The sequence below is a fragment of the Mus caroli genome, unplaced genomic scaffold, assembly GCF_978045245.1.
Source record: "Mus caroli unplaced genomic scaffold, Mus_caroli_1 scaffold_3, whole genome shotgun sequence".
In the NCBI taxonomy this organism is placed as follows: domain Eukaryota; kingdom Metazoa; phylum Chordata; class Mammalia; order Rodentia; family Muridae; genus Mus; species Mus caroli.
The window spans coordinates 35074580-35094944 of record NW_028227258.1 but is presented as its reverse complement, the minus strand read 5'-3'; the positions used below and the strand labels follow the sequence as shown (position 1 = coordinate 35094944).

The window sequence follows — 20365 nt, the reverse complement described above, 5'->3', positions numbered from 1 at the left end:
GTCTCTGTCTCTGTCTCTGTCTCTGTCTCTGCCTCTGTCTCTGTCCCCATCTCTGTGTGTGTGTGTGTGTGTGTGTGGTGTGTGTGTGTGTGTGTGTGTGTGTGTGTGTGTGTGTGTGTGTGTGTGTGCTTGTGCATGTCACTGAACAATTACATGTTTCTTTCCTCATTGCTTAGATGTTTTCTGTATTCCTTTTGTTTTTGAGATTCATCATGTAGTTTATTTTAGGCTGACTGGTTAATAATTGACAGAATTCTCCTTGACTCTGCCTCACTCCCAGCATTGGGATTTCAGAGGAAGCCACAATAAATTACTTCTTCATGGGTTCTAGGGATTCAACTCATCTCTTTGGGCTTCAGTGTAAGTACTGACCGAGCTAGTCCTGGTCCATTTAGATGCATAGTAGATAACTCTGCATCCTGCCTTTTAAAAGATCAAGCTTAATAACTGCAGTGAAATTGTGCAAAAAAATTAACAACACATATTTGGAAATATGTTTTGCAATAGCAATTTGAGTATTTAAAATAATCTCAATAATGGCACCCTATTGAAAATGAAATGTTAAAATATTTACTATAGCGTAGGTACAATAATTCTATATCATGGTCGTAATCGATAGATTTGATAAATTTAGTTAATTGGATTTACTGTAATCCAGTGGTTGCTATTCTCACAACTTACTCTCATCCATCTATTAGCGGTATGAAATAAATTTAAAACAAAGAAGTAATGTAGTTGACTCAAGTGAATTAAACTGTAATAAACTGTGACTTATTTACCTGTTGGGTGAAATAAGAAAAAAACATAACCAACTACATCTGTGCTTGTAGATTTGTTTGTTAGTTTGTTTATACTGAATTATTTACCCATGATGTGCACAACTTAGAATTGAAAAAAACAATGATTCATTTAATAACAGCAAGGGAGCTATGAGATGACTCAGCATTTAAAGGGACTTTTGGATTTTCCAGAACACAAGTTTGTTTCCCATACAAACACGCTAAAACGCTACTCATTCTACCACAATTCTGGTGATCACAGTAATGTGTTATATTCCTTTATGCATACAAGGCACACAGATTCAATAAGACAGTAATTTAGGATTTAAACGTTGAATGTCTGGCTATCTGTGGCTTTCGTATAATGTTTCATTTAATGTGGTAATTTTATTTTGAATTTGGTATTCTAAAAAATATTTATTTTAGTGTTATGTGGTGTGTGTGTGTGTGCATGCCTATGGAGGCCACAAGAGGGGCATTGCATTGTCAGGCTTACAGGTGGTTGTGAGTTGCTCAATGTAATTCTGAAATACAAAGTCAAGTTTTCTGGAAAGTGGCAGTAGTTAGTAGTATGTAGACACAGTCTATAAACTTTATTTAGGACATGGACTTTGAGTTCTCTAGGAATGTGAAATATATATATATGTGTGTGTGTTTGTGTGTGTGTGTAAATATATATATATATATATATATATATATATATATATATATATATATAGAGAGAGAGAGAGAGAGAGAGAGAGATGCCATGTATATGAGATATGAACTATGATGTGCTTTGAGCAGTGCAGGAAGGAGGAGGTACAGTCGGTACAGTCTTTAAAATTTTTGCATTGTTTTATTTGTTTACAATTCAAATGCTATTTCCCTTCCTGGTCTCCCCTCCATGAACTCCCCACCCCTTCCTCCTCCCCTTTGTCTCCAAGAGGGTGCTCCACTTCCCATTCACCACTTTCAGTTCATGCCTCTAGCTTCTCTTCTCTGGTAGCCTTGACAGGACTGCCTCATTTTATTTCATTTCTAAATTCTAAGGAAGTCTAAGATCAAGGCTGCATCAGTGTTCACTTTTTATTAAGGCTTGAAGACTTGTCTTGCAGATGGCTGTATCCTCTTCATTACCCCTAGGAACCTCTGTCAGTGAGTGCCCACGGGAAGAGAGAGAATGTGATCTTTTTAGAAGCCATTTCTAGATCAACAGTAACTAGACCAAAGAAGGGACACATCTTAGTTATTTGACTTTGTTTTATTTAATTTTTATCACATTTATTTACTCTTTGTGTGTGGTGACATTCACAAGTGGTCAGAGGAGAATCTGTTGGAACCACCTTCCACCATGTGGTCACCAAGCACGGTGCAAGCATCTTGAATGATCACCATCATGTCTTCTCTGACTGAACTTTAACAATCCCCTTACAGCCATTTCTGCTGCCACCCACAATATATTCACCTCAACAACACAAGTCTATCAAAGGAAATATGGGCCTTGATTTCTTATTTAAGGCTGTGTCCTTCAGGTTTCTCTGATGTTGGGTAGCATTTTCAATAGCTTTTGTCCAAACTCAATTGACTGTAGGAAAACTACACCTCCTATGGAGAAGAGCATTAGATTCCTGGAAAAATATTTTAAAATGACCTCAGTATGTTTGGAGAGATTGTGGGAGGCTGTGAAAATATCTAGTTTCTTAATAATGTATTTGGATTTCATATACAAAAAAAAATGTCTGGTAAAGTGAGATAGTTTTATTTCTCTCTAGATATTTTATTTCTTCTGAGAGTATTGTAATTGCTAACTCTTGTGAAACGTGTTAAGCTGCAATGGTGAGAAGGGGACTTTTGCCTTGTTCTTTGACTCAGAAAAAAAAGTATCCATTCCATCATATTCATCATATGAAAATTCAATTTCCTTAGAGATGGCTGTGGTTAGAATACAGGACTTCACATATTGTCTTTATTTTTGAGAGTTTTTAATCATGAATTGATCATGCATTTTCCTAATGTGATTTCCATCCCCTGACTGTTACCTCATTGCCTTCTTTATTTAATCTGTTAATGTAATGAATTACATTGATTTTCAAGTAGTGCTCAGCTTTACTATCTTTGGAAAAGTATTTGGCCTTGTCTATAATTTTGTTTGATTCAATTTTTTTTTGTTATTGCAATAATGTAAAGACCATAAAACATGATTAAACTACTATACTTATATTTGTAGAATTTTTGAAGATAAAGGAACATTCAGATTGCATATATTTTTGAATGATGTTTTGTGTATTTCAGATTTTAATTCGTTCATTTCAGTTACTTTGTTGAATTTATGATTATAGAGTTCTTAAAGGCATTTATTCATGGTTTTTTTCATTGAGATCAATAGTAATTTCTCTTTCTCCAATTCCAATATTGTTTTGTGTGTTGTTTAAAAAACCTTGGTATGAAATTTATCAATTATATTGATATCTTCATATAAAAGGCTTTTGGTTCATTAATTTTTGTTATTTTCCTTCTTCAAATGTATTGTTTTACAATAATTACCATTTCTCACTTTTTATATTCAATTTCCACTGTTGTAATGATGTTTTGATCTACATTCATTAGATTAGAAGTTAATAGCTTAATATTTCTTTTTAAATATAAGCATATAGTATCTATAGCCATATAAACATTGCACATTTTTAACTGGAGGGGATTATTGAGACAGGATCAAATTCTAAACTTGCTTAGAACTTACCATCTTCAGATATCCTCATAGCAGATACTGGGTGTCTTAGTTAGGATTTCCATTGCTGTAAAGAGACACCACACCCAACATAACACTTATAAATGACATTTAATTGGGGTTGGCTTACAGCTTCACAGATTCAGTTCATTATCATCATAGTGGGAACTATGAAATAATACAGAAATACACAGTGTTGTGGGAGCCAGGAATTCTGCAAATGTCTTGATCCAAAGACAGCCAGGAAAAGACTCTCTTCTGCAGGCAGCTAGAAAGAAGGTCTTTTCTGTACTAGGTGAAGCATGAGCACTAGGACCTCCAAGCCAACCTCATAGTGATGTACTTTCTCCAACAAGGCCATACCTCCTAAGAGTGCCCCTTCCATGGGCCAAGCATATTCAAACCACTGTACAAGAATTGCAGGTCATGTATGAATGAAGTAAGAGAGACCACACATTTTATTGTAGTTTTATACTAGTTTAGTTAAATGTTTAAAATGATTTCTTTTGAAACTTCTATTTTGCTTATATTTTTCGGAAAAAAAATTGTATTTCAAAGCTGTGAGGTTAAATTTTTTTAGCAGTACTGTTTAATTTTTTAAAAAATTTGTGATGATTTGAAAATATGCTTTTGAAACATATTCATTTATGAATATGTTGAACTAGGAGAACTTGACTTGGTAAACTCTAGCTTAAATGTATCTAGAATCCTCCCCCTGAGGACAAGAGTACCATAACAATGGCCAGGAAAGTGAAGTGTTATTAATGGTGCAATTGTGGTATTTATGTCTTAGGAGTAACCAATACCTGTCTAATTGAACTTAAGACTCATTCGATAGAAAGATTTCTAGCACTATCTACCCAACTAACCTACCAACTATGTATTGATCCTACGAAAGAACCTGCTGATAACTTCTGAAGCCAATATAATTTCTAACAGCATTCTAAATAATTTTTTTAATATTCAAAGCTAATTATAGCTTCTATCTCTTATCAAAGAACATATTTTCTGCAGTAGACAGAGCCTATTACAACAGAAAGCTTCAATTGATGAATATGCAAAGAACAATATACCATGGTTTGGCCAAACCCAACAGATACATTTACAAATATAATCCACTACATCTCGTGCTCCTGAAACATCATAGACAAAGGGGAGGTAAAATGTAAGATCCAGAGGACCAGAAGGTTTGCTCTGAGATAGTCTTTTATTATCATGTAAAAATTGGACTCATGAAATCCCAAGAACATGGTCATTAAAGATGAGTGGACCCCATCTGGCACCCTCCCAGCCGGAGGACAGTGACCTGCCCTGCAGGGAGCGCCATCTTGGCTCCAGGACTCCACCGAACTTAGTCTGTACAGGTCAGAGTGAGGACCACAGAGGCAGACAGCTTCTGGGACAGGCGGGAGCCACAGAGCCGCTGAGGCAGCACCCTTTTGGGGCCGCAGACTTCCGGCACCCTCCCAGCCGGAGGACAGTGACCTGCCCTGCAGAGAGCGCCATCTTGGCTCCGGGACTCCACCGAGCTTAGTCTGTACAGGTCAGAGTGGGGACCACAGGGGCAGACGGCTTCTGGGACAGGCGGGAGCCACAGAGCTGCTGAGGCAGCACCCTTTTGGGGCCGCAGACATCCGGCACCCTCCCAGCCGGAGGACAGTGACCTGCCCTGCAGGGAGCGCCATCTTGGCTCCAGGACTCCGCTGAACTTAGTCTGTACAGGTTAGAGTGAGGACCACAGAGGCAGACAGCTTCTGGGACAGGCTGGAGCCACAGAGCTGCTGAGGCAGCACCCTTTTGGGGCCGCAGACATCCGGCACCCTCCCAGCTGGAGGACAGTGACCTGCCCTGCAGGGAGCGCCATCTTGGCTCCGGGACTCCGCCGAACTTAGTCTGTACAGGTAAGACTGAGGACCACAGAGGCAGACAGCTTCTGGGACAGGCGGGAGCCACAGAGCCACTGAGGCAGCACCCTTTTGGGGCCACAGACATCCGGCACCCTCCTAGCTGGAAGACAGTGGTCTGCCCTGCACAGGAGCCCTCTGCCTCAGGAGCAGGGAGCACATCTTGGATCCAGGACTCCACTGAACTTAGGAACTTAGTCTGCACAGCTGAGTGTGCACCACAGAAGCCTACAGCTTCTGTGACCTGCCAAAGCAACACAGCATCTGGGAACGGTCCTTTTATCCGCCTTCTTCTTCGGCCAGGAGGAGGTCCAAACGCCAGATATCTGTACACCTCCCTTTAAGAGGAAAGCTTGTCAGCAGGGAGTGCTCTAACCACTGAAACTCAGAGGAGAGAGCCTGTCTCCCAGGTCTGCTGACAGAGGATACTCAGAATCACCAGAAGAACAACCTCTGAACAGAGACAACTATAACAACTCCAGAGATTACCAGATGGCGAGAGGTAAAGGTAAGAATCTTACTAACAGAAACCAAGACCACTCACCATCATCAGGACCCAGCACTCCCATTTCGCCCAGTCCAGGGCACCCCAACACACCTGAAAAACTAGACCTGGATTTAAAAGCATATCTCATGATGATGGTAGAGGACATCAAGAAGGACTTTAAAGAACTACAGGAGAACATGGCTAAAGAGTTACAAGTCCTTAAAGAAAAACAGGAAAACACAACCAAACTGGTAGAAGTCCTTAAAGAGAAACAGGAAAACACATCCAATCAGATGATGGAAATGAACAAAACCATACTAGACCTAAAAAGGGAAGTAGACACAATAAAGAAAACCCAAAATGAGGCAACACTGGAGATAGAAACCCTAGGAAAGAAATCTGGAACCATAGATGCAAGCATCAGCAACAGAATACAAGAGATGGAAGAGAGAATCTCAGGTGCAGAAGATTCCATACAGAACATCGGCACAACAATCAAGGAAAATGGAAAATGGAAAAAGATCCTAACTCAAAACATCCAGGAAATACAGGACACAATGAGAAGACCAAACCTACGGATAATAGGAGTGGATGAGAATGAAGATTTTCAACTCAAAGGACCAGCAAACGTCTTCAACAAAATTATAGAAGAAAACTTCCCAAATCTAAAGAAAGAGATGCCCATGAACATACAAGAAGCCTACAGAACTCCAAATAGGCTGGACCAGAAAAGAAATACATCCCGACACATAATAATCAGAACAACAAATGCACTAAATAAAGATAGAATACTAAAAGCAGTAAGAGAAAAAGGCAAGTAACATATAAAGGCAAGCCTATCAGAATTACACCAGATTTTCACCAGAGACTATGAAAGCCAGAAGATCCTGGACAGATGTTATACAGACATTAAAAGAACACACATTCCAGCCCAGGCTACTATACCCAGCCAAACTCTCAATTAACATAGATGGAGAAACCAAAGTATTCCACGACAAAACCAAATTCACACATTATCTCTCCACGAATCCAGCCCTTCAAAGGACAATAACAGAAAAAAACCAATACAAGGACAGGAACCACGCCCTCGAAACAACAAGAAGGTAATCCCTCAACAAACCGAAAAGAAGACAGCCACAAGAACAGAATGCCACCTTTAACAACAAAAATAACAGGAAACAACAATTACCTTTCCTTAATATCTCTTAATATCAATGGACTTAACTCCCCGATAAAAAGACATAGACTAACAAACTGGCTACACAAACAAGACCCAACATTTTGCTGCTTACAAGAAACTCATCTCAGAGAAAAAGATAGACACTACCTCAGAATGAAAGGCTGGAAAACAATTTTCAAAGCAAATGGTCTGAAGAAACAAGCTGGAGTAGCCATTCTAATATCAGATAAGATTGACTTCCAACCCAAAGTCATCAAAAAAGACAGGGAGGGGCACTTCATACTCATCAAAGGTAAAATCCTCCAAGAGGAACTATCAATCCTGAATATCTATGCTCCAAATACAAAGGCAGCCACATTCATTAAAGAAACTTTAGTAAATCTCAAAGCACACATTGCACCTCATACAATAATAGTGGGAGACTTCAACACGCCACTTTCACCAATGGACAGATCATGGAAACAGAAACTAAACAGGGACACAGTGAAACTAACAGAAGTTATGGATCAAATGGATCTGGTAGATATCTACAGAACATTTTACCCTAAAACAAAAGGATACACCTTCTTCTCAGCACCTCATGGTACCTTCCCCAAAATTGACCACGTAATTGGGCACAAAACAGGACTCAACAGATACAGAAACATTGAAATTGTCCCATGCATCCTATCAGATCACCATGGACTAAGGCTGATCATCAATAACAAAATAAATAATAGAAAGCCAACATTCACGTGGAAACTGAACAACACTCTTCTCAATGATACCTTGGTCAAGGAAGGAATAAAGAAAGAAATCAAGGACTTTTTAGAGTTCAATGAAAATGAAGCCACAACATACCCAAACTTATGGGACGCAATGAAAGCATTTCTAAGAGGAAAACTCATAGCTCTGAGTGCCTCCAAAAAGAAACTAGAAAGAGCACACATTAGCAGCTTGACAACACACCTAAAAGCACTAGAACAAAAGGAAGCAAATTCACCCAAGAGGAGTAGAAGGCAGGAAATAATCAAACTCAGGGGCGAAATCAATCAAGTGGAAACAAGAAGAACTATTCAAAGAATCAACCAATCAAGGAGCTGGTTCTTTGAGAAAATCAACAAGATAGATAAACCCTTAGCCAGACTAACTAGAGGGCACAGGGAAAGTATTCTAATTAACAAAATCAGAAATGAAAAAGGAGACATAACAACAGATCCTGAAGACATCCAAAACACCATCAGATCCTTCTACCAAAGGCTATACTCAACAAAACTGGAGAACCTGGATGAAATGGAGAAGTTCCTAGACAAATACCAGGTACCAAAGTTGAATCAAGATCAGGTTAATGATCTAAACAACCCTATATCCCCCAAAGAAATAGAAGCAGTCATTAATAGTCTCCCAACCAAAAAAAGCCCAGGACCAGATGGGTTTAGTGCAGAGTTCTATCAGACCTTCAAAGAAGATCTAATCCCAGTTCTTCACAAACTATTCCACAAAATAGAAACAGAAGGTACTCTACCCAACTCATTCTATGAAGCCACAATTACTCTGATACCTAAACCACAAAAAGACCCAACAAAGATAGAAAACTTCAGACCAATATCCCTTATGAATATTGATGCAAAAATACTCAATAAAGTTCTTGCTAACCGAATCCAAGAACACCTCAAAACAATCATCCATCCTGACCAAGTAGGTTTCATCCCAGGGATGCAGGGATGGTTCAATATACGGAAATCCATCAACGTAATCCAGTATATAAACAAACTCAAAGACAAAAACCACATGGTCATCTCGTTAGATGCGGAAAAAGCATTTGACAAGATCCAACACCCATTCATGATAAAAGTCTTGGAAAGATCAGGAATTCAAGGCCCTAACCTAAACATGATAAAAGCAATATACAGCAAACCAGTAGCCAACATCAAAGTAAATGGTGAGAAGCTTGAAGCAATCCCTCTAAAATCAGGGACTAGACAAGGCTGTCCACTTTCTCCATACCTATTCAACATAGTACTTGAAGTCCTAGCCAGAGCAATTCGACAACAAAAGGAGATCAAAGGGATACAAATTGGAAAAGATGAAGTCAAAATATCACTTTTTGCAGATGATATGATAGTATATATAAGTGACCCTAAAAATTCCACCAGAGAACTCCTAAACCTGATAAACAGCTTCGGTGAAGTAGCTGGATATAAAATTAACTCAAACAAATCAATGGCCTTTCTCTACACAAAGAATAAACAGGCTGAGAAAGAAATTAGGGAAACAACACCCTTCTCAATAGTCACAAATAATATAAAATATCTTGGCGTGACTCTAACTAAGGAAGTGAAAGATCTGTATAATAAGAACTTCAAGTCTCTGAAGAAAGAAATTCTAGAAGATCTCAGAAGATGGAAAGATCTTCCATGCTCATGGATTGGCAGGATCAACATTGTAAAAATGGCTATCTTGCCAAAAGCAATCTACAGATTCAATGCAATCCCCATCAAAATTCCAAATCAATTCTTCAACGAATTAGAAAGTGCAATCTGCAAATTCATCTGGAATAACAAAAAACCTAGGATAGCAAAAACTCTTCTCAAGGATAAAAGAACCTCTGGTGGAATCACCATGCCGGACCTAAAGCTCTACTACAGAGCAATTGTGATAAAAACTGCATGGTACTGGTATAGTGACAGACAAATAGACCAATGGAATAGAATTGAAGACCCAGAAATGAACCCACACATCTACGGTCACTTGATCTTCGACAAGGGAGCTAAAAACATCCAGTGGAAGAAAGACAGCATTTTCAACAAATGGTGCTGGCACAACTGGTTGTTAACATGTAGAAGAATGCGAATCGATCCATTCCTATCTCCTTGTACTAAGGTCAAGTCTAAGTGGATCAAGGAACTTCACATAAAACCAGAGACACTGAAACTTATAGAGGACAAAGTGGGGAAAAGCCTTGAAGATATGGGCACAGGGGAAAAATTCCTGAAGAGAACAGTAATGGCTTGTGCTGTAAGATCGAGAATTGACAAGTGGGACCTCATGAAACTACAAAGCTTCTGCAAGGCTAAAGACACCATCAATAAGACAAAAAAACCACCAACAGATTGGGAAAGGATCTTCACCTATCCTAAATCAGATAAGGGACTAATATCCAATATATATAAAGAACTCAAGAAGGTGGACTCCAGAAAGTCAAATAACCCCATTAAAAAATGGGGCTCAGAACTGAACAAAGAATTCTCACCTGAGGAATACCGAATGGCAGAGAAGCACCTGAAAAAATGTTCAACATCCTTAATCATCAGGGAAATGCAAATCAAAACAACCCTGAGATTCCACCTCACACCAATCAGAATGGCTAAGATCAAAAACTCAGGTGACAGCAGATGCTGGCGAGGATGTGGAGAAAGAGGAACACTCCTCCATTGTTGGTGGGATTGCAAGTTTGTACAACCACTCTGGAAATCAGTCTGGAGGTTCCTCAGAAAATTGGACATAGTACTACCGGAGGATCCAGCAATACCTCTCCTGGGCATATATCCAGAAGATGTCCCAACCGGTAAAAAGGACACATGCTCCACTATGTTCATAGCAGCCCTATTTATAATAGCCAGAAGCTGGAAAGAACCCAGATGTCCCTCAACAGAGGAATGGATACAGAAATTATGGTACATTTACACAATGGAGTACTACTCAGCTATTAAAAAGAATGAATTTATGAAATTCCTAGCCAAATGGATGGACCTGGAGGGCATCATCTTGAGTGAAGTAACACAATCACAAAAGAACTCACACAATATGTATTCACTGATAAGTGGATATTAGCCCAAAACTTAGGATACCCAAGATATAAGATACAATTTGATAAATGCATGAAACTCAAGAAGAATGAAGACCAAAGTGTGGACACTGTGCACCTTCTTAGAATTGGGAACAAAACACCCAGGGAAGGAGTTACAGAGACAAAGTTCGTAGCTGTGATGAAAGGATGGACCATTTAGAGACTGCCATATCCAGGGATCCATACCATAATCAGCTTCTAAACGCTGACACCATTGCATACACTAGCAAGATTTTGCTGAAAGGACCCAAATATAGCTGTCTCTTGTGAGACTATGCCGGGGCCTAGCAAACACAGGAGTGGATGTTCACAGTCAGCTATTGGATGTATCACAGGGCTCCCAATGGAGAAGCTAGAGAAAGTACCCAAGGAGCTAAAGGGATCTGCAACCCTATTGTTGGAACAACATGATGTACTAACCAGAACCCCGGAGCTCTTGTCTCTAGCAGCATATGTATCGAAAGATGACCTAGTCGGCCATCAATGGAAAGAGAGGCCCATTGGACTTGCAAACTTTATATGCCCCAATATAGGGGAATGCCAGGGCCAAAAGAATGGGAATGGGTGGGTAGGGAAGTGGGGGGCGCTATGGGGGACTTTTGGGATAGCATTGGAAATGTAATTGAGGAAAATATGTAATAAAAAAAAACAGTGAAAAAAAAAAAAGATGAGTGGACCGATGATAGAATAAGTTGGCATGCCAATGTGGATGACATATTGTCCACTCCTAGGTTTATATCTATGGACTTTTAATAGATGACAAGAAAAGGAATCAGTCCTCTCATCTATAAACAAATATAAAGCGACACTATATGGACTCAACAGATTATCTATATCTATATTATATTATCTATATCTATGATCTATCATTCACCTACCTACCTACCAACCTATTTCACTTCATATGCAATAACAACTAAAAACTAAGAAACTATCAATTTCAAAGGACTGGCAAGTCATAGGAGGAGTAGGAATGAGAAGGGGGAGTGGTCAATATGATTTAAATAGAGTCATAATGTATGACATTCTCAAAATAAGTGAGTTTGAACTTAAAAATAGATATGGTTAAGGATACATAAACATATGTATACTTTTTTACAACTTTAGGCTTTTTCTCATGTGTATGTGTGTTACGTGTGTGTGTGTGTTTTATACATGCGTGTGTGAGTGTGTGTGAGTGTGTATGTGTGTGTATGTGTGTGTGTTTGTAGACCAGAGACATTTACTTTATTTCTGTCTAACTTACATTTTGAAACAAGGTCTCTCCCTCAGTCTGGTGTTGATTGGTTTAGCAAGATTTGCTCTCTAGGGAGCTTCAAGTTGCCTCTCATTCTTCTCACTGTTGGAGTTACAGGCACATAGCAGCACATCTACGATTTGCATGGTGGGTGGGTTTTGAAACACAGGTACATATGTTTGTATAAGAAACACCTTGTGCTTCATCCACTTTCTCAGACTGTATCTCTTTTAATTCACCTAATTCGTTAACATCTGCAACTGTGGATTTTTATAACTTTTTGCTTTCATATCAAGAAGATTTGAATACACTGTCCCTGTTAGGAAAAAAAATGTAGTTATTTTTTCTTCTTGGAAAACTTTCCTTTTATTAATCAGTAATTCTCTTATTTATTCCTAATGCTATTTCATATGGAGCAAATTAAATCAATGAATGTGTATCATTTGACTTGGACATAATCATATTAAGGAACTGAGCCTCAGTCTCTGGGAATAGAAAAATCTTCTGTGGGATAGGGCTCAGAGAAGGGGAAATGCCTTTCTGGTTTGAGTGAAAATGTGCAGTGCATGAAAAGTATCCAATATAACACTCTGCTTTGGATATTTACAGCCTGTAGGCTGCTTCCTCGCATTTACTGTTTCCTACCAAGGTTAGCTGACCCTGCCTCCTTGTTCAGCTATACACAGTAACATGGTTTTGAGTTTGTCTGCATATAATAACCCTGCCTTCTCCTCTTGCCATGTACAATAACTCCCTCCCATTTTTACTTTGTGTAATAACATGCTGGCCTGTACACTGTAGTTCTTCACTCAGAGAGATGCTTGCTTCCTATACTTGTTCCAATTCTATAATGTATCTGAATTATATTATACTGTTCATCAAAATATCATGATATGGTTCATTCAAATGACCGATTTTCAATGGTGCATTTCTAATTTGTACCCAGAACTCTCTTTTGCCCTTAAAAAAATCAAACAATCTGAATGATATTCAACAGATTCTTGTATCACTTAAGTTCCTATTACTATTACTGTAAACTAGTACTTAGTGTTATTACTGTGTATCACGACATTTCCATAACATTTTTTTCTGTTAAAGAAATTATTTTAATGTTGCCTATAAAGATCCCAACTCCACATTTGAGGGATGCATTATTGTTCAAAATTGTCTAGATTAGCAGTCTTTTGTTTTTTACCAATTTCATTATTACCGATTTCAGTTTCTAAAAGAAAGTATTCTGTTCTCTTTTAGTCTTTTAAAAATTATAATTTACATTATAGAGATAATTATACATGTCATTATTAATCTAGGTATAGACACACAGATGCATTAGTGACTAGATTTTTTTTTTGAGCTTTACCTTCAGAAAAGTTCCTACAGGTCTGCAATTACTCAGCCTATGGATGTTTTCAGTATGTTTCTAAACTCTTCTCTCTTGGGTAACATCTAATGGCATCTGTCCTCAGTACACAGAGGCCCAGTTCTTAGTTTTTTTTCCCTGGGTCTTTGCTGGTGGTTTATATAATAATCTTAGTCCTTTGTGGATTTCATGGAAGCGTTGAATTCATTTTCTCCTTGCTTATGGCTTGGCACTGTTTCTAGATTTCCTCATTTGTAAATTAAAACTGTGTGACACTCTGGGGATTTTTTTTTTATTTTGTTTTGTTCACCCAATACTAATCTTGAAAGTATTCAAATGACTTTCTTTGTTTTACAGACAACTTGTGTTTCAGAAGACATTTCTTGATGTTCTATAGGTGAGAGACCTGGGATGTGGCACTCACTCTTCTCTGTCAGAAGTGTTATGTCAGTCTCCTCAGTCAAGAGACCTAATTGTGAAGCCTGCTTTGTAACTTCCAAGCTTACATAATCTTTAAATTAAGTTGTTGCCAAAACACAATGATTGTTAATGCCATTTTAAAATTTCTGTTCCAGATAGTAATTGAGAAGCTCACATAAAAGTTGTACAGAACAAATCCTTCTCATTAGCAAATTCCTGCTCTGGGAGATTTAGTTTCACCACCTTGCTTATTTTTGGATATGTGTACACAAGTCAGAGGGTTCAGTGATTCTAAATGCTCACTTCCAAATGGGCTCAAGAAAGGTTTTGTATGGCCTTTTCTTTAATTTTTATTGACTTTTTTTGGTATTACAGGATGGAACCCTTAAGTCCTTGTTCATGCTTGGCAGATACTGCTATACCACATCTTTCTGATTCAAACCTGAACAATGAGATTGATAAGAATGAACAATAAAGATCAAAGAACTATAGGCCCTTATGGTCTTCTTTGGATGGGCATATTTGAGGGATTTTAGAATCCTTAACCTGTACCAGCCAAGAATGGTCTGAGAGAAATCAGCCAATGGTTTTTGCATCTCATTTGTTTTTCATAAATTAAAATATGGGGTGACAGGGAGAGTCCTGCGGTAAAGAGCACGTATTCTTCTTCCAGAGGACCAAAGCTGGAATCACATCACCAGTATCATACAGTTCACAGCCACTTGTGACTCACATTCCAGCAAATAAATTTCCAGCAACAGAGACCCTTACAGAAAACCACAACCTATCAAATTGCAGAGAACAAGAAGTATTGTGATTCCTATTTTCAGCTTGTATATTCACTTGCCACACAATGCCTGCCGTTAAGGCTCATGAATCATTGCTGAAGAGTTCCAAATAGACTTTAAGGTTTAAAGAAGCAGGGGATTTGTATATCCTCGAATGTCAGGGAGGCAACACCCAGAAATTCTCATTAGCATGGCTTCCTAAATAAACCTGAAAAAGGTTGACACCAATGAAAGGGCTAACATGGGGGCAAGGGATGCCCAGAGGGCTTCAATCTTAGAAAAAAGACCTTCAATCAACTGGAAATGCTGAGAATGGGAGAAACAGTATTCCCCAGGAAAGAACTCACCAGTTGCTTGTCCAAGTACAAGTGAACAATCCTGAGACCATATACAAGTAACTTTTTGCAGAGACAGGTGGTTTTATTTATGTGTTTAGGTTGTAAAGAAAACGGCGCTATGAACTTGAAAGAGAATGGTAGAGGGGTTGGAGAAAGAAAAGCAAAGCAAATAAATTATATATTTATATTATAAATATGAAAATAAACCAATTGATGATTGGTTTAATCCTTATTCATTGTATTCATTTAGCAATCTGACAAAGAACACAATTAATAAAAATGATCTGAATGAATGTACTAATGAAAGCAAACATATATAGCTTAAAAGATATATGACAAAATAAATGTCTCTTTTGATTTCATACTTTTCACACAATATTTTAAGGAAACATGCTTGTCTGGAAACTTGTTGAACCTTGAACTTATCACTCTCCAGCCCCAGCATGGATAGTGCTAGATTTACAATTCTGTGACAATATGCCTGGTTTAACACACTTCCTTTAAACAATGCATCACAGAATCCCTACAGATATTCATACATCTGCATATATGAGTATTAAGAGTGTCAGATGACAGATAATGAGAAATTTTGGACTAATCAGAAATCTTACCTAAAGAGTCCAGACATTTGAATTTAATATGCTAGCCTATTCAGTTGTAGCAAAAGGTTTTAATCAAGGGAATACGGTATGGAAAGCAATGTTTAAAAAGTATTAGTCTAGGAACAGTGTAGATATTACTTGTATGATAAATGCAAATATAAAAAGGGAAAGATTGGAGAATCTTGTCATAGCAGGTCAAATAGACAGAAGAAAATGAACTGCAGAGTCATTAACAGAGAAAAATTGAACAAAAAAAAAAATCTGATAGGAGATTAAGCAGTGGTAGCAGTCAAATTAATTCTAACATCATGACCCAATTATATTGGAATGAATGTTAAGGATGTTGATAGAATTGTGAATTTAGAAAGCATAGCAGGCTGAGAGGGCAGATGTAAAGCAAGACATCTGAACAGCTGGCGTTTTTTCTTTTTAAGTGACGGCAAAAGAAATCCTCTCACAAGCCATCAACACATAGCTGGATTCACTGAGGCATAGATGAGGAGAGCAGAGAAGCAGCAGAAGCAAACAGACCTGCATGCTGAATACTCTAACAGAGATGAAATGTTCCCTCTGAGTAACGACTGAGTTCACCGGGGTGGCCAACGCTGCCAAATCACTGCTACAAACACTGCAATGCTCAAAAATAAATTCAGACAGCAAAGAAACTTTGGAGTAACATATGCATATAATGACCCCCCCCAAAAAAAAAAAAAGAAATAGAGTAACAAGATGATTAGAGTTAACTCATTGTGATGAGGCACCTCTATGTTAGACAGTCTTTTCTCTAGTTTCTTTGGACATTATCTCCTTTCTTTCTGTGGATGACATACAATGGAAAATTAGACTTGAGAGTCACTCCTCTTCCTTTAAGACAAAGAATTGTTTCAATTCACCATGTCCATTGCCATGAATTCTGTCCTATTCAGTGGACAAGATTTTTCCTTCATGCTACTACTCCACATAAGCTATTTCAACATTCTTGCCTACATTTTTGGTTTAACTTAAGGGATAAAGAAGTATATACATGTCTCATACTCTTAAGGATTAGAATCACATAAACATGAGGAGTGACTGTCCTTGTCTAGTCATTACGCATAAGAAAATACCATGAATAGAATGTCTCATTCCTTGAATCTCTGCTCTGAACTTTGTCACTGTAACTCCTTTCATGGGTATTTTGTTCCCATAGAAATACTGAAACAAAAATTAAATAGAGAAACTATGGTACTAGATGACATTATAAATCAAGTACATGGAATAACAACTTACATAACTCTCCATCAAAACATGAAGGAAAATACTTTCTTTTTCTCAAAACCTAAAACACTTTCCAAAATCTGCCATGTATTAGAATAAAAGGTAAGTCTCAATAAACTTAGGAAAACTGAAATAATATCCTTAATACTATCTGATCATGAAGGTAAAGTTGGATATTAACAATAACAGCAATTACAACAACAACAACAATTTATTGACACTAACAAAAGACATAACTGGATGTTAATTGGGCCAACCAATAAGTCAAGAAGGAAATTATATAAATTATTATATAATATTATACCATATTATATAATATAACCATAATATAACATATAGAATTATTTCTACTATATAAAACACATGATATAATATAACATTAATACATTATTATTAAGTAGCAGTACTAACAAATGAAAATTGAAACAAATCATGACAAATTTATGCGGCACAAAACCAGCAGGTCCAGCAATAGTCTATAACATTAAGTGCCTATGTAAAACTAGTGGAGAAATCTTAGCAACACAGTGCAGCATCTGAACTTAGGTAAAAAAGCACAAACACCCAAAGAAAACAGATGGGAAGAGACAATAAAAGTCAGACCTGATATTAATGAAATGGAAACAGATGAACAAGCAAAAGACAAACAAAAAAAATGAAATTATGAATTAGTTCTTTGAAAAGATTTTTTAAAATTGAGGCACCTTTATCTCAATTAACCAAAAGAAATAAAGGTTCAAATTAGTAAAATTCAAGATGAAATAGAAGCATTAAAATTTATACTAAAGAAAGTTAGAAGGCCATAATAAGTTATTTAAAAATTCTATACTCCAATTGTTGGCTGTAAGTAGCTGCATCTGTCTCAGTCAGCTGCTGCTACAACCTCTCAGAGGACAGCCATGCTCTGCTCCAGTCTGCAAGTACAACGTGGCATTAGTGATAGTGTCAGGGTTTCGTGACCAGGAAGGGGACAACATTTGGAATGTAAGTAAAGAAAACAATTTAAAACAAAATTTTATACTCCACTAAACTGGAAAATACTGAAGAAATTAATAATTTCTAAAAGTATGTAAAAAGTAAATTAAATAGTTTAAGTAATGTAGTAAGACATTTAAATATAACCAAAACAGCCAATAAGATCAATTCAATAAGATCATTCACTAATATTTTACCATAAAATAACTTTTGGATATAATCCAGAATTCCGACAAAGGGTTATAATATACAAAGAATAAAAAAAAAAAAAACTAAAAAAAGTTAACAGTAAGAAAAACAAACAACTAAATGAGGGGTTATTGAAAAAAATGTTTTTAAAAAATGAAAGACAAATGGCAATGAACTATTTTTAAATGTTCATCATCTTCCAACATCAAGGAAGTACAAATTAAAACTACTTTGTGATTCATCTTACCACAGTTAAAAATGTTCAAAGTCAAAAGAAAATGGAAAGGAAGGCAGGGAGGGAGGGAGGGAGGGAGGGAAGGGGTTATGGAAGACACTGGAGTGGAGAAACGCTGGGATAAAAATGATTTAAATAGTGTACCCAGGTATGAAATAATTAAAAATAATAAAATAAATGCAAATTACATGAGACAATTTTTAAACTCTTCTTTCCAAGTTTCTTACTCTTGGCTCTTCACATCACAGGAAGAACTACATTTGCCATTTGGGGGTTTCCACAAGTCAATAGATTGGCCTGAGAGTTCTGGAAGATCCATCCATAAGGCACCATTCCTCTCTAATGAGCACTGTTTCCATTGTTTTATCACTTATTCATCCTGGAGCTTCTTTGAGGCAGCTTGTATTCTTTTATGTGCTTGGCAAACATGTGGAAGATAGGCCATCTATTTAACTGACAGGAAGTTTCCCTGGATTTAAGACTCATTCTTTAAGCAAAACTCACTGAATTTTTGCCCACTAAACTACATCAAACAAAGCACGTGCCCAATGAAATTCAGCTTCGGATGCTAGATGTCATGGAAAGAGCTCACTTTGTAAAGTCCATGCCACAAAATATGCTTTGGTCAATCTAAGTTCTTCAGCAAAGGCCTTATGGTGTTTTGTATAAATGTGTATACAAAATATATTTCATATATATTCTACTGAAAATTAAGTTCTATAGATACAATACTACTAATATAACTGTATATTTGCTAATGTATTGAATGTATATTGATGACTGATTCATTGTTAATGTAATATCAGAGGCCCTTTACTGAATGTCAATTTGAAGAAAATGCCAAGAAAGAAGTTCATCTTTTTAAAAAACAGAAATATTAGTAAAAAGAGTAAATAATTTTAGGAAAGTGTATGTGGTATTCATTTTTCACGAACTCTGTTAGTATAGTCCCTGAATAATTAATTATAATTTTATAAATCCTTTAACAAACAATTGTAATGATAATGTAGTTAATTGTTACATTTAATAATGTGGCATGGTGTGAAAATTTATAAGGGGTATATTAGACCTTCACAGAAGAATGAATAAGGAAAGGGATGATGACTCATTAAATGTATGCTCTTGGAACAAACAAACAAACAAACAAAAAAAGTCCTCAAAAAATACAATGCACCATCCTACTCCATTGGCACAGGCATCAATCCCCAACCTCCATGATGGAAGTGCCTGATATTGGGCCTCATTTTTCAGCACTTTTATTCTTGCTTGTTGTGTATGAAATTTACAAGGAGTTGTTGAAAGAACAGCAACATGGAAATTATAGTGCATATTATATCTTGGTGGTGATTTATGGTTGAATGTATTTTATGAAACACTCACTATAGATACATCGCTCATCTGTCATTGTGTTGTGCTTAGATCATACTGCGATGTCAATTTCCAGGTGACATATGACATATCTTTTGTATCTCTATGAAATTGATTTAGCTAATGGGATCTTCAATGATATAAGAAAATGTACAGTTTTGGGTTCTCTGCTTACAATCTTTGAAAAGTACTTCCCAAAGAGGCATAAATAATTGACCATACCCCTCCTTTGTCCATTCATTCAGGAATATCAACTAGTGTCCACTTTTTGAGGGGAGCTCTTTATTCTAAGTCCCAAACAGAGAATTGAATAAAATAATATCTATTTACCTAATGAACTTTATATTATTTTCTTTTTCTCATAAGTAAAAAAAAATATCGTAAATATAACATTGTATGTAAAATTATACTTCCACTTTCATATACAGAGAAATTGAAGACACAACTGAATCTAAAGTCATTAGCCTGGCAGTAATTTACATATACACAGAAAACTAAGTGGAGAAACATGTTTAGCTTCTAAGCTAGACGATCACTTCATTTTCCTTGTCAAGAGATACCATTCTTTCTTTTATAATTCACTAACTGTATAAAATATTCAAGGTTTATGCTGTTAAAAATGTCAGTATTCTAAAACTTGGGTGCATTCTTATCCATTTAAGTATAAATCTGTATAGGCAAAATCACCTAAATAGAATTTCTGTAAT

General features: G+C 36.9%; 1 long non-coding RNA gene across 2 annotated transcripts; it reads left to right on the top strand.

Moving 5' to 3' along the window:
* Nucleotides 1–289: 289 nt before the first annotated feature.
* On the top strand, nucleotides 290–18332 carry LOC110291696 (uncharacterized). Of its 2 annotated transcripts, none has more exons than XR_015046669.1 (3): nucleotides 290–360; nucleotides 13844–13883; nucleotides 16069–18332. It is a non-coding gene; the product is annotated as an uncharacterized LOC110291696 (long non-coding RNA). The 2 variants fall into 2 exon arrangements; XR_002377596.3 differs by having other exon boundaries at nucleotides 14282–18332.
* The last annotated feature ends 2033 nt before the right edge of the window (nucleotides 18333–20365 follow it).